This window comes from Felis catus, chromosome B1, assembly GCF_018350175.1.
Source record: "Felis catus isolate Fca126 chromosome B1, F.catus_Fca126_mat1.0, whole genome shotgun sequence".
In the NCBI taxonomy this organism is placed as follows: Eukaryota; Metazoa; Chordata; class Mammalia; order Carnivora; family Felidae; genus Felis; species Felis catus.
In genome coordinates this window covers 26,731,180-26,744,087 of record NC_058371.1, presented here as the reverse complement: position 1 = coordinate 26,744,087, position 12,908 = coordinate 26,731,180, and the positions used below count along the sequence as shown (strand labels likewise).

Sequence of the window (12,908 nt, the reverse complement as noted above, 5' to 3'; positions counted from 1 at the left end):
GAGAAATCTCTACCTTTCCCACAATTTTGCCATGACCTAAAACTGCTCTAAAAACAAAAGTCTAAATCATTTTTTTTAAGCTTGACCATAAAATACTTTTTTAATGTTTGCAAATGGGGCATAGTGAGGGATTTGAGAAAGAAAATATAAGGAAGTTTCAGAAAACTAAACAAAGTTAATACACAACCACCATAAACGGATAGGAAATGGTTGAAATCTACAAACATATTGTAGAGTTGAGAGAAAAAGAACCACCAGATCAACATGCAGGGTGAAGCAGAATGGGATGGTTTGTTCACCAGAATCCACTCCCACTTGTTTTCACAGTGATGAGTGGAGGCTGGTGTGCAGCCCAGGGAGCCACTGCATCTTGTGTGGCCCCTTGGAGGGGAGGGTGGTCATGTGACCACATTCTGGCCAATAGAAGGAAGTGTGCCATTTCCAGACAAGCCTGTAACATCTGGCAAGCACGCCTCTCCACATTCTTCCCACTTCCTGCTGGCTGCAATCTGAACTCGGAACACATAGAGACAAGGAAATGGTTTAGATGATGGAGAGTAAGACAGAAGCAACCTGGGTCCCTGAGCCACCACATGGACAAAGATTCTTGCTGACCTAGAGCACCCATCCTGGACTGTGAGGTGAAAAAAGAAACCGACTTCTATCTTAACTGAGCCATTATATTTTGGGTCTCCTTGTTAAAACGATTTATTCTGATGCTAATAATTTAGGTGCTAGTCTTTAGAAGTTAATCCAAAGCTGATCAACAATGGGACTTTTTGTCAACAACTTTATTGTTGTTTTCTCAGTGGGGGGCTCTATCTCCGTGTCACTGTTCCTGACTGTGGGCCCTCTGAAGACTGGAATCACGCCTCCCCTCTACTTAACCGTTGGCACAGAAGCACTGAGCACGCACCTCAAAAGCAGTCATGTCAGGTAATGCTCCATAGCGATGATGGGGTGACAACTCTCATGAACCCTTGTAAAATAAGTCTACGTGTCTTTGTCTCCCTGTCCATTTGCAAAACTGGCTGAAGTCAGCAGGAAGGAAACCTAGCGTCAAGGTCACTCGTTCTCTGTGCCCGCTGATAACCACGTATAACCGACACCCATGGTGCCCTTATTTTCCCTTCTTCCAGGATGCAGCAGCCGTCCTGTGGGATGCCACCTGACCAGTGGCAACTTCTTTCACCAAACCATTGTCCGTACTAACGTCCTATTGTCCTGAAGCTCCCTTGTGTCTATGATGATCGGCTTACCACAGCATCTCTTGGGTCTCACTCCTTCCGTGCTGCTAGAATCTTCTTTAGTGCTTTTATAAAAGGCCTTGGATGCTCAGCCATCAACCTCACTTCCACTGCCTGACCACAGCCCATCTCTCCCTAAGAGTAACTTCGAGGTAAGTGGTTACCTTAGGATGGATCAATTCTTATCATTTTTGCAGAATATTGTAGATAAGGTAATTAACTATAAGAAATGCTAGAGGTCCAAGTAGCAGACATACAATACCAACTGTCTGTTCAAATCTATTTCTTAGTTGGCACGTGGCACGGAAGACAGCGCTGTTACAGTAAAGGATCAATCTTATTTCCTTGTGGTGTATTGGATTCAAGCCCTAGTAATAGTTCACATGTCCAGAAATTAGCCACCAGACAATCTCACTCATCTTGATCACAGCTCAGAGTCAGAATGTAAGGAAAGGGGCTTCTGGGTGACTACCATAGAAGAGGAGATGGGGGTTGAATGGAAAACAGAGATGACTCACAACCTGGGCACTGAAGGGCACGTGTTTTGCTCAGAGAAGAGCTCCCAAGCCCCTCCATCAATGCCTGTGTTCTTTTTAAATAATAGTTAAGATAACTGATTTCATTTGGATTCCCAGTCCACAAGTAACCAGAAACAAAAGCCGATCACAACAAATGATACCTCAGAGGCCGAAAATGATGATAGAGACAAAAAAAAAAGCTATTAAAATGAGTACAACTAAGAAACTCACAGAGCCCAGGGGACATTTAGTAAGTAACTCACTCACCAACTAGCCTTCATCCCCTGAGGACACCTCTGTATTTTTATAATTCAGTTCCACAAGTGATGCACCCAGTAAGTTTTTAAGCTTTGGTTTTAAAAACAACAGACTCTAGTTATCTGTAAATTTTAATGATGCTGAATTTCTCGCTACCAAGAAATGCCTTTAAATGAGATATTCTTAACTCATTAATAGAGATAAAGTCTCAGGATTAATTGGCCTGTGTTGTATATACTGCTTATCTAAATTAGACCGCCCATATCCTAAAATACACTCAGTCCAGAGGAGGCCAGCACTGGGGAAGCATGAGTGTTCTCCTTGGTGACAAAAGAAGTAGTTACACAGGACGCCTGGGTTAAGCTCAGTGGGTTAAGCGTCCAGCTTCAGCTCAGGCCATCATCTCATGGTTTGTGAGTTCGAGCCCCGTGTCTGGCTCTGTGCTGACAGCTCAGAGCCTGGAGCCTGTTTCAGATTTCGGGTCTCCCTGTCTCTCTGCCCCTCCCCTGCTTGCACGCTGTCTCTCTCTCTGAAAAATAAATAAACATTAAAAAAAATTTGTTTTAAAGAAGCGGTTACATAACTTGCCCAGCCTGGAGGTGACCAGGACACTTGTAAGGCGCATGCACACTTTCTTGAGGATGGCCAGATGGCAACAAGCCCAAGATATGGCTGGGATACGAATCAGAGCCACCCTCGTGGCTTTTGCACTCACAAAGCTGAGTGTCTTCTCTGCAAAGTTACTGAAGGAGGTAGTCCCCACCTAAAACACCTTTCCACTTCTACCCTTATCTATCACCTTCCTCTTCCCTTAGGTCAAGTTCAAGGCCTACTCTTGCCCACAGTGCCCTCCCTTACCACATACGCCCTTCCTGGTCTCTCTCTCTCTCTCCTCTGCAGTCTGCTCATATTACTATCCGGAACATTCGTTCGGTGCTTGCCGTAACTGTTTTATACTGTCAGCTCTCATTTCCTTGCAAACTGGTGAGTGAGGTCCTGGAGGCCACAGACTGTCTTAGGGGCCTTTGAATCTTCCATTGAAAAGAGCATGGGGCCTTGAACATGGCATACCTTCAATAAACACAGGACTGTTCTGTTCCCTGAGCAAATGTTTATTGACTGCCTGCTATATGTCAGCTACACAAAATCCCTGTCCTTGTGGAGTTTGTAGTCTAGCGGGTAAAGACAGACAGTAAAACACATTTAAAATGGACTGGACGCTAGTATTAACTGCTAACGAGAAATAACTATAACATGAAATCTGGGCGGTGGGGGAAGCTTTCAAATTTTAGATTGTGTGATCAGGGAGAAAGTGATCTTTGAGTGAAGACCTGAAGAAGTTGGAGAGTGAGCCATGGAGACACCTGGGGGAAACACGTTTCAGATGGGCATCAGCAGACACTACTGTTGAACCTCTCAGTTTTCAAGTTGGGATATTTATTTTTTAAATAAATAAATGTACATTGATATAACTTTAAAAATGTCCTGCCTATTATATGTAATATAGATTTTATATTGTATATAATAAGGGTAGAATTAACATACATTATTAACTTTTCAAGTATATGCATTAAGATATACATGTACACACACACACACACACACACACACACACACACGTATACATATAGTGATTTAATAAGACTGGTGTTAACAGCAACTCCTGTCAAATCCCCGGGAGCAGGACATTTTAAGCTGTAAGAACACGAGCCACATTAAACAAATCACTACTCATACCTTAGAGGATTAGACTGAGAGTCTTAAAATTTTTGTGCCCTTGGCCATATTGGCAGGTGATATCACTCCTTAGATTATCAGCCCCAGGCAGTTAGTTTACTTTACCACAGAAGAAGCAAGATTGGCCCTAACGGATGGAAGAGCAGTCTCACTTGGGGCGCGTTATCAATGACGCTGTTAGCAAGCACTTCCATTATTAGCTCCTGCCAGAAATCGTAGTCAGGATACCTCCTTAGCTACAAGATACACTGACAGCGTGAATTTTGCCCATCGTGAGGTTTGGTTTCTGGCTAGTCTGGAGTTGCCCCAGAGGGGCTCAATCTGATTGGCCAAGCAGGTTATTGCCTAGCCAATCAAAATACAGTTACGTAGTTTCCCCTTATCCATGGGAGATATATTACAGGACCCCCAGTGGACGCCTGACAGCATACATAGTACCAAACCATATATATATACTGTTTTTTTCATATATATATATATATATACACATATGTATATACTTATATATACACACACATATATATACATATATATATGTGGGTATATATATATGTGGGTATATATATATATATATATATATATATATATATACCTATGATAAAATTTAACTTAAAAATCAGGCACCGTAAGAGATTCACAACAATAAGAAAAGGACATCTATAACAATATACTATAATAAACGTTACTCTGTCTCTCTCAAAATATTTTATTGTACTGCACTCACCCTTCTCTTGTGATGATGCGAGCTGATTAAATGTCTACTCAACGAAAGGAAGTGATGTAGGCATTGTGTCGTAGCGTTGGGTGACTATTGACCTTCTGACGCTATGTCCCGGGGAGGATCGTCTGCCTCCGGATATTGGTTAACGGCAGTAACTGAAACCACAGAAAGTGAAACCACAACCACAGATAAGGGGGGGACTGCTACAGTCGAGACACCAGTTGAAGAAACTTTTCCCAGCCTGGCACTACAGCGGCCTCTGGCAATGAAGGTCAAAATGAAGTGTGAACGTACTGTCCTGTCGTAACATCTCTTTCCTTCTCCAATGGGCCAAACTATCCTCTTGCTTACTTTCCTTAAAGACCAGAGGTAGTAACCTCAAAGCTATTATCAACACAGGATAGCATCAAGATTTTTGTCCTTTGGGAACAGCTGCATAAGATCACGTCTCCTCTCCATGTCCCTTCCCACCCAGAGCCCCTGAGCAGCCATAACGCTCAGCCTTGAGGGAAGGTCTTGCCTCTCCCTCCACCATCCTCTTTCACCGCTCCCCCCATCCCGCCCTTCTCTTCTGGAACTCCACAGCTGACTTTTGAGAGTTACTTTCTGCCAAGACTTTTTTTTTTTTAAACATCTGGTGACTGTGCCACTGCCAAGCTGGGATTGACTTACCGAACACAAGGACATTCGAAATCCACAGAGTCAGATCAATCTTTAATGAAAAACCAACAAACATTCAAAAGCTGCCACTAAGCAGCTACGGGTTGAAGGCAACTCCAGCTTAATTGGCATCCATAGCACTTTCACCTGCTGCCAAGTTCCAGAGAACTGGCTCCTAGAACTGCTCCGCCAAATTAGGCCAGTTCTCCATTGGGCTCATGTTGCTATGTTGCTAATTAGGGTGATGCAGAGCATGCCTGTCCAAATGGGGTTTCATCTCGGCATAGATGCTCCCTGAAACTGGAAGGTTTCTAAATGCTCCCTAAAACTCACTGCCATTTTGTAACTTGCATTGATCAGTGGTGAGGAAATCACTAAACAGTCTCTGTTCTCACCAAATGGTGTAATATCAACTCCCTGATGGTTGGGGGACTCGATGAGTGGAGACATCTTTGGACTAAGAAGTATAATTTATATTGGTGGGGTAATATAAAAGGATTTATGAAATCTAAATCTTTTCAAAGATAGAAATACAAGGATTCTCTTTGTTAACCTTTCAACTCTCAGGATTTTTCTAATCAGCTGATTTTTGAAAGCAATTTTTCTCACCCCCAGCTATGCATTAGGTTGGGCGTAGGGTGCTGGCACTCAACACAGATCAATCATTCAGAACCTCTGGAGATGGGGCCGACATTGGTCGTTGGCCTCCAAATCCCTCTAGTTGATTGTAAACAGGAAGCTGGGCTGGAGAACTGCTGCTCCACAGGAATCGAGTTTGTTGTTTGAAACATTTATTTTAAACGAAGAATGGAGACAAAAAGTGTTGTGTGGGGCTTCGAAAAGTCTGATGGTTATAATCCCCGCTTACCCTCGTGGCTTTGGGTATATTCTCTCGTGGGGTACTTTTTACCTGCACGAGGAGTATTTTTCTCAGAGATGTCGAGAAAATGTGTAGGGGCGCTGTATTAGTTTTCTCAGGCTGCCACAACAAAGTACCATGGACTGGGTGCCTTAAAGAACCAGAAATCGATTTTCTTAACGTTCCAGAGGCTGGAAGTCCAAGATCAAGATCAACAGGGTTCTGTCTTCTCACACCTCTCTCCTTAGCTTGTTGATGGCCATCTTCTCTCTGTGTCTTCACATGGTCTTCCTGCTGTACATCGCTGTGTCCCAATGTCCTCTTCTCATAAAGGCACCAGTCATGTTGATTAGGGTCCACCCAACATAACCTCATCTTACCTTAACTACTCCTTTAAAAACCCTATTTCCAAATACAGTGAGCTTCTGAGACTAGAGGTTAGGACTTCGACGTATGAATTGGGGGAAGAAGCGACACAATTTAGCCCATAATAGGCACTTTTAAATAATAGTGGATTGTGAGGGGGGAGGCGAAAATTCCTTTTAACAAGTTTATTTTTAGGGGCACCTGGGTAGCTCAGTCAACTGCGTCAGGCTTCAGCTCAGGTGGTGATCTTGCGGTTTGTGAGTTCAAGCCCCCATCAGGCTCTGTGCAGACAGGTTGAAGCCTGGAGCCTGCTTCGGATTCTGTGTCTCCTCTCTCTCTGCCCCTCCCCCATTCGCACTCTGTCTCTCTCTCAAAGACAAAATAAAAACATTAAAAAAAATTTTTTTTAATTAAAGAAAACAAATTTATAAGTTTATTTTTAAAAAATCGAGAAAAAACTCAAAAGTTGCCTGGGCATGTGTAATGTAAAGATCTTGAACCATGGCCCATCATGATGGGAAGATCATGCCAGAGGAAGGAAGTCTCAGGACCCACTGAAATCCCAGTGCTGGGGTATTGCAGGAGATGCCTTATAAAGATGTAAAAGATCACCTACTCAATCTGAATTCTTCAATTGCCTCCATTGTTCAGAGTGCCCCAGACAGCCTTGGGTGCTGTATCTGCATGATGTAATAGACTTTCCCTTCCCAAGAGGTCTCTTGTTTCTTGGCCCTTCAAGTTGCTCATAAAATTTATGTTAGTATAAAAGGTATACAATGCATAAATCCTTGGTAGTCTTGAATTACAGATAACTTTTAGAAATAGTAAAAACTATTTTTTTAATAATCTGCTCCCTACATTTGTGGTTCCTGGGAAATACCACCTTGATGGGTTTGACCTTAGACACTGAGTTTAACTTTTGTAAAATTCAATATTTCTAGAGAAGGGAAGACAAGGAAGAATATAGAAGCGAAACAGAGAGGTACGTGGTGTGTGTGTGTGTGTGTGTGTGTGTGTGTGTGTGTGTGTGGTGTGGGGGTGTGGGGGTGGGGTGGGGAGGTGCACAGATAAGGCAACACAGAACCAGAAAAAGCCAAATGTAGGCTATGGCACTCTTGTGGAGGATACCATCTACCGGGGTTGTGGACTTAGAAGACCCTCACTAGGCAGGAGATACTCTGATTCTGAGTTACTGTTTGAATAAATCTCTCTGTCCCTTTACTTCAACAAGGGCAAATGTAATCATCATTTGGGGCAGATTCAGTGCTCCAAATCAGTCATTGTACCAGTCCCTCAAGAAATTGTTTCTGAGAAACTAATATGTGCATAGCACTGTCCAGAGAGCTGTGGCCAACACACAAAGGTACAACATATACCCACTAATCTCAATGAGCTTAGAGTCTAGCTGAGCACACAATACAAAGGTTCAAAGATAAACAACAGCATGAAACTTAGAGAGCAAGGCAAAGGCTATCATAAGATGATGGTCTATAATTGCCCGCATAAGGCTCTAAAGGAAAATTTCAATCATTTCAGACTGGAGGCTGCAGTAAGAGATGTGAATTCGGAACCATCCTCATAGACTGGGCTCAGGGCAAAAGAGCCCAGAGAAATGGACAAGAGAAACTTCGAGAATGAAAGTCAAGGACAAAATGGACTAGCCATTGTTGTTTGTTCCTCACTGGTTTGTTTTAGGATGCATTTATTAGATTTGGGTTTCAGTAGAAAAGCACTGAACACATTTATAAAAAAAAAAATGCAAGTCAATTTTCAGTCAATTTCTCAGTTTCTATCAGGTCTTTCAGCCCCGTCCCCACTCCAAACAACTAGGCAAATAAACACATGACCTGATGGGCCAGCTCACACTATGACCACTGTCAGTGGGAAACTAGATCTTGACTACGGGCACGGTCATTTAAAAGGGGTCGGTTTGGTCCTCAATATAAACTGGTCATTACAGAACATGTGAGACCTGACCCTTCTTCAGGAACTTGCCCAGTGTGGCTAAAATTGGCCTCCCGATTTAGACATTGCTAAGGAGAGAAAACACACCGCGGGCTGAGAGACTTTCAAAAGTCTTTTCTTTCTCTAAAAGGAAACGAGGCCAAAATCAGCAACCAGAGTAGACTCAAGTTTATGAAAGCTATCTAGCTTCCACCTCAGGAATGTGAAGGAAACTCGGGTCTTTCTTAAGCAATGTCTTTTATCCAATTTGCTTTAAAAATGTTTTTTTTCAAAGCTGCTGCTGCGTTCAAGTTACCATTCCTTTTCTGCTATTTTGTTTTTAAATTCTGTTGCTTTAAAATAAAAGCCAAGTATGTGGAATACCATAGGAGATGATTGTTTTCAACCAGGAAGATTTTTCTCACTTCTCTGTCCCAGGCTTCAACACAGGAGCACAGTACTGACCTGCTCTTTGGACCTTGGAATGTGTGAGCAATGGGGGGCATGATCTGCCCGCCCTTTGCCACTCAGAGAGCAGGGCACCCCTCCATTCAGTGGCTGGGCCAGCAAGCCATTGTGCAACCTATTCTCCCCCACCCGGATCCCATGCTATTGCTACACTGTCTTTTCCTTTGATTCGTAGGGAAGGTACCTCCTTCTAAATGGTAAATCCATTCTTGTAAGTAAACTGAAACATTTGCATTGGTTCTTGGTTAGTGACCAACTAGGTTTCCTTGTTCTTAGCTCTGCTGGGTAGGCAGCAGAGGCGAATTATAGATGAACTTGAATTTGAGTAAGAATCCTCCCTCCCCAAATCTATACTTTGCCCTCCTCCTCTTCTTCCCTACCTCTTAGAAACACACATCCAGTTAGGGGCTAAGACCCTATTCTCTCCTTTCTAGAACCTCCACCTTCACCTAACTCTTATACCTCTCTGGCATTAAAGCCATCTTGAAAAAACCTGTGTCACACCACGTTCTTGATGGCAAACTCCTTTTGGCTTTCCAATCAGGAAGACCTAATGTGAGTGAATACAGATGACTCTGTGAATCAGCTAGACAACTCCAATGTGTAGATTTGGTGGCATTTTTGCATATGCCCAGGGATCTTGGCACAGGCTGGTGTAAGCGGGTTATTGTTATTCTACTCCAGCTCTTTGTTACCCTGTGGGAATACTGACCCAGTGTTATTGTAGGAGTTTTCAAGGGAAGCTCGAAGTCACAGGAGTTGTATGTAAGATGTTCTAATTTTCCAAGGTTGGCTGAATTTTTTAAAGCATTGTGAAAGCCAAACAAAATATGTCTGAGGGTCATGTTCAACCTCTGGCTGCCAGTGTGAAATCTCTGCCATACTCATGGCTACCATCTTGAAGGGGATCAATACCTCCTGTTTGCATGATAATTGACAGTTAATGGAAACATGGGGAACGTTCACTCCAAGGTCTACCTGGTTGCCTTCATACTTTAAAAATTCAAGACAGGTATGAGTGCTGGTGGTTAGCTAACTTAACTGTAGCTTGGTTTTGACTTTGCACTCAAAGTCCCTGTATGGCAGACAGCAAGCTAACCACACACTGGGCACCAAATGGTGAATGTCATCTCTGCCTGGGTAGGGAGAAGGGGCTCAACGGGGCACGAGCCTCCAATTCCTTTCTTCTACCTCGGCTGCCAAAGTATGGGTGAGCTTAATAAAGGAGATACCAGGCTAGACTAAAGCAGCCTAGACTTTTCTGATTGGGTGGATTTGGGGGAAAGTTCTGGGTGAGCTACATGGATTAACTCTCTTTCAGTCCAGACATTAGCAGGGATAATATACTGCAGGGAAGTTATAGCAAATTGTTGTAGGCTCTCCTTGCCTTTCTAGACACTCTCATCTCTGGCCCTTCTCAGGTTTCTATACGCCCTATGCACACACGTGTGCTCTCTGGCTGTCCAATGCTACCTCTTGTCTCCCCCTCTATTCACACACCAACACACCAGGCCTTGTCTCAAAATGTCCACTGCTTCCTGCCCAACCCACTTTGCTCTAGTGATCCAGTTACAACAGAGGGAAGCTAGAAGCCATTTCAACCTCTAGAGCAACACTGTCTCATACAAATGTCACACGAGCCACAAATGTGAGCCTCAGGTGTAATTTTACTGGCAAAAATAATTTTAATATATTTTATTTAATCCAGTATACCCCAAATATGATTTCAACATTTCATCAATATTTTTACAGTTGTTAATGAGAGATTTGATATTCTTTTTTTTTTTAGACACAGGCTTTGAAATCTAGTGTGTACTTTATACTTACAGCACAATCTTAATGTGAACTGGCCACACTTCAAGTGTTTACCATCCATATGAGGCTAGTGACTACAGTTTAGATAATGCAGCTCTATATTTTGAAGGAAGACATTTCCCTAATACGGTGATCAAATTTCCACCTCCAAGTCTTTGTCAATGGGACAAACAATGCAATTGCTTAAAATATCCTATACTGATGTGTCTGAATAAAAATTCAACACGTTTTGGGGTGCCTGGGTGGTTCAGTTGGTTAAGTGTCCACCTCCTGATTTTTGGCTGCAGTCATGATCTCATGATTTGTGAGTTCAAGCCCCGAGGTGGACTCTGTGCTACAGCTTGCTTGGGATTCTCTCTCTCCCCCTCTCTCTCTGCCCCTCCCCTGCTCTCATGCACACGCACATGCACTCTCTCTCTCTCTTTCAAAATAAGTAAATGAATATTAAAAAAAAATTAAAAATGCTTTTAACAAACTAAAATGAGTAATTGACTCTTACAAAATAAAAGGCAATTAGGCTAAATGCAAAATTCTATATTCAGACTCATAAAAGTAAAACATAAATATAAAATGAGGGAGATCAGCTTGGCAATTCATGTAAAAAAAACAAAAACAAAAACGCTTGTTTTTAAGTTAATCACAGTCTCCTAAGAGCCATACCATGACAGGATTTTTTTTTTTCATTGACACAATCAACATAGTAGCCTGGAACGCAGAAAATAATTGGTCAGATCTAAAGCTGGATTAAAAAGTGCATCAGCCATGCCAGTGTCCAGGGCTCCAAACTACATGCCCAATATCATAGAACATGTAAAAAGATGGAGAAAATGTCAGTTACCAGAATAATTCGTTGAACTTGATGCTTTCCAATCAGCTCATTGGCAGGAGCGTTAAGCTTTCTGAAAACATGTTTGAGTTATAAGTGAGGCTCGCTAGCTAGTGTTTAAGGAGGTGGGTGCTATTAGCTACAGGACTTGTGTCCACTGGGTAGGGTGCTCATGATTGCTCAAGAACTGAGCCCATGAGGGCAACAAAAAGGACCAAAGCTGCTGCTGCCCAACCTTCCCAGCCTTACTCCAAGTAACAGGCAAATATTCAAGGCACGTCCATTTGAAGGAGCATAAAACTATTAACCTGTCTAGAGTAGGTATAGTGTCCTTTTTAGGCCACATCTAGAGAAGTATGCTAAATTATAAAGACAACATTTTAGGATGAACTTTGACAAATTAGAGCTTCTGATGAGTGGTGAGGAAAGATGATATGGATGATAAGCAGTTGGTCAATTATCTCATGAGAATTAGAAGAACTAAAGATGTCCGACCTGTTCAAAGGATTCTCATAGGAAAGATGGAGTAGATTCATCCTATTTTCTAATTCCCTGGATACCAAGTGGGAGTCCAACAATTCTCTTCATTTCTGACACTAACTACCACGAGTTAGCATCCAATCCCCCAAGACTGCCCTCAATTCAGATGCCAGTACAGGGTCCCTAGGTTACCCACATTTCTCCCTGCCTTGACTAAAAATTCAAAAGCTCCCACAACTACTCCCCTCAGCTTTGATAATTAGCTAGAATAATTCACAAAACTTAGGAAAATACTATACTTACTGTTACCACCTCATTATAAAGGATAGAAATGAATAGCCAGATGAAAAGGTCTATAGGGCAAGCCTCTGAGAAGCCTCTGTCTCCCTGGATTTGGGGTGTGCCACCCTCCTAGCACATGGATGTGTTTGTCAACTTGGAATCTCAACAAACCCTGTCATTTATGAGTACTTATAGAGGTTTCATTACATGGGCATGATTAATCATTGGCCATTGGTTATTGAACTCAATCTGTACCTCTCCCTCCCCTCCCCAGGGGTCAGGGTGGTGGAGCTAAATGCTATAACCCGCTAATGATGGCTTGGCCTTTGGACCCCCATCCTGCAGCTATCTAGAGTTCCCAGCTAAGTCACCTCATTAACATAAACTCAGGTGTGATAGAGGCTCATTATGAATAACAAAAACACTCCTATCACTCAGGAAATTCCAAGGGTTTTAGGAGATCTGTGACAGTGAAATATATTTCTTACTATGCCACGCTGTGATGGTTAATTTTATACGTCAACTTGGCTGGGCCCAGATAGCTGGTTAAACATTATTGCTGGGGGTGTATGTGTGAGGGTATTTCAGGAGGAGATTAGCATTTGAATCAGTAGACTGAGTAAAAAAGAACCTCCGTCACCAATGTGCTCTGGCATTGGCCAATCCATTGAGGACCTCAATAGAACAAGAAGACAGAGGGAGGGCAAATTCTCACTCCCTCTTCTTG

General features: G+C 42.6%; 1 protein-coding gene across 7 annotated transcripts in view; it reads right to left on the bottom strand.

Moving 5' to 3' along the window:
- Nucleotides 1–12,908, bottom strand: part of ERI1 (exoribonuclease 1) — a 321,125-nt gene that overhangs the window by 115,287 nt on the left and 192,930 nt on the right. For 6 of the 7 annotated variants that reach the window (XR_006596383.1, XR_006596384.1, XR_006596385.1 and 3 more), the window contains one exon: nucleotides 4,485–4,636. The exons of the other annotated variant lie outside the window; for it this stretch is intronic. The gene's annotated coding sequence lies outside the window, so the exon portion shown is untranslated. The remainder of the gene's footprint in view (nucleotides 1–4,484; nucleotides 4,637–12,908) is intronic. 7 annotated transcript variants of the gene reach the window in all.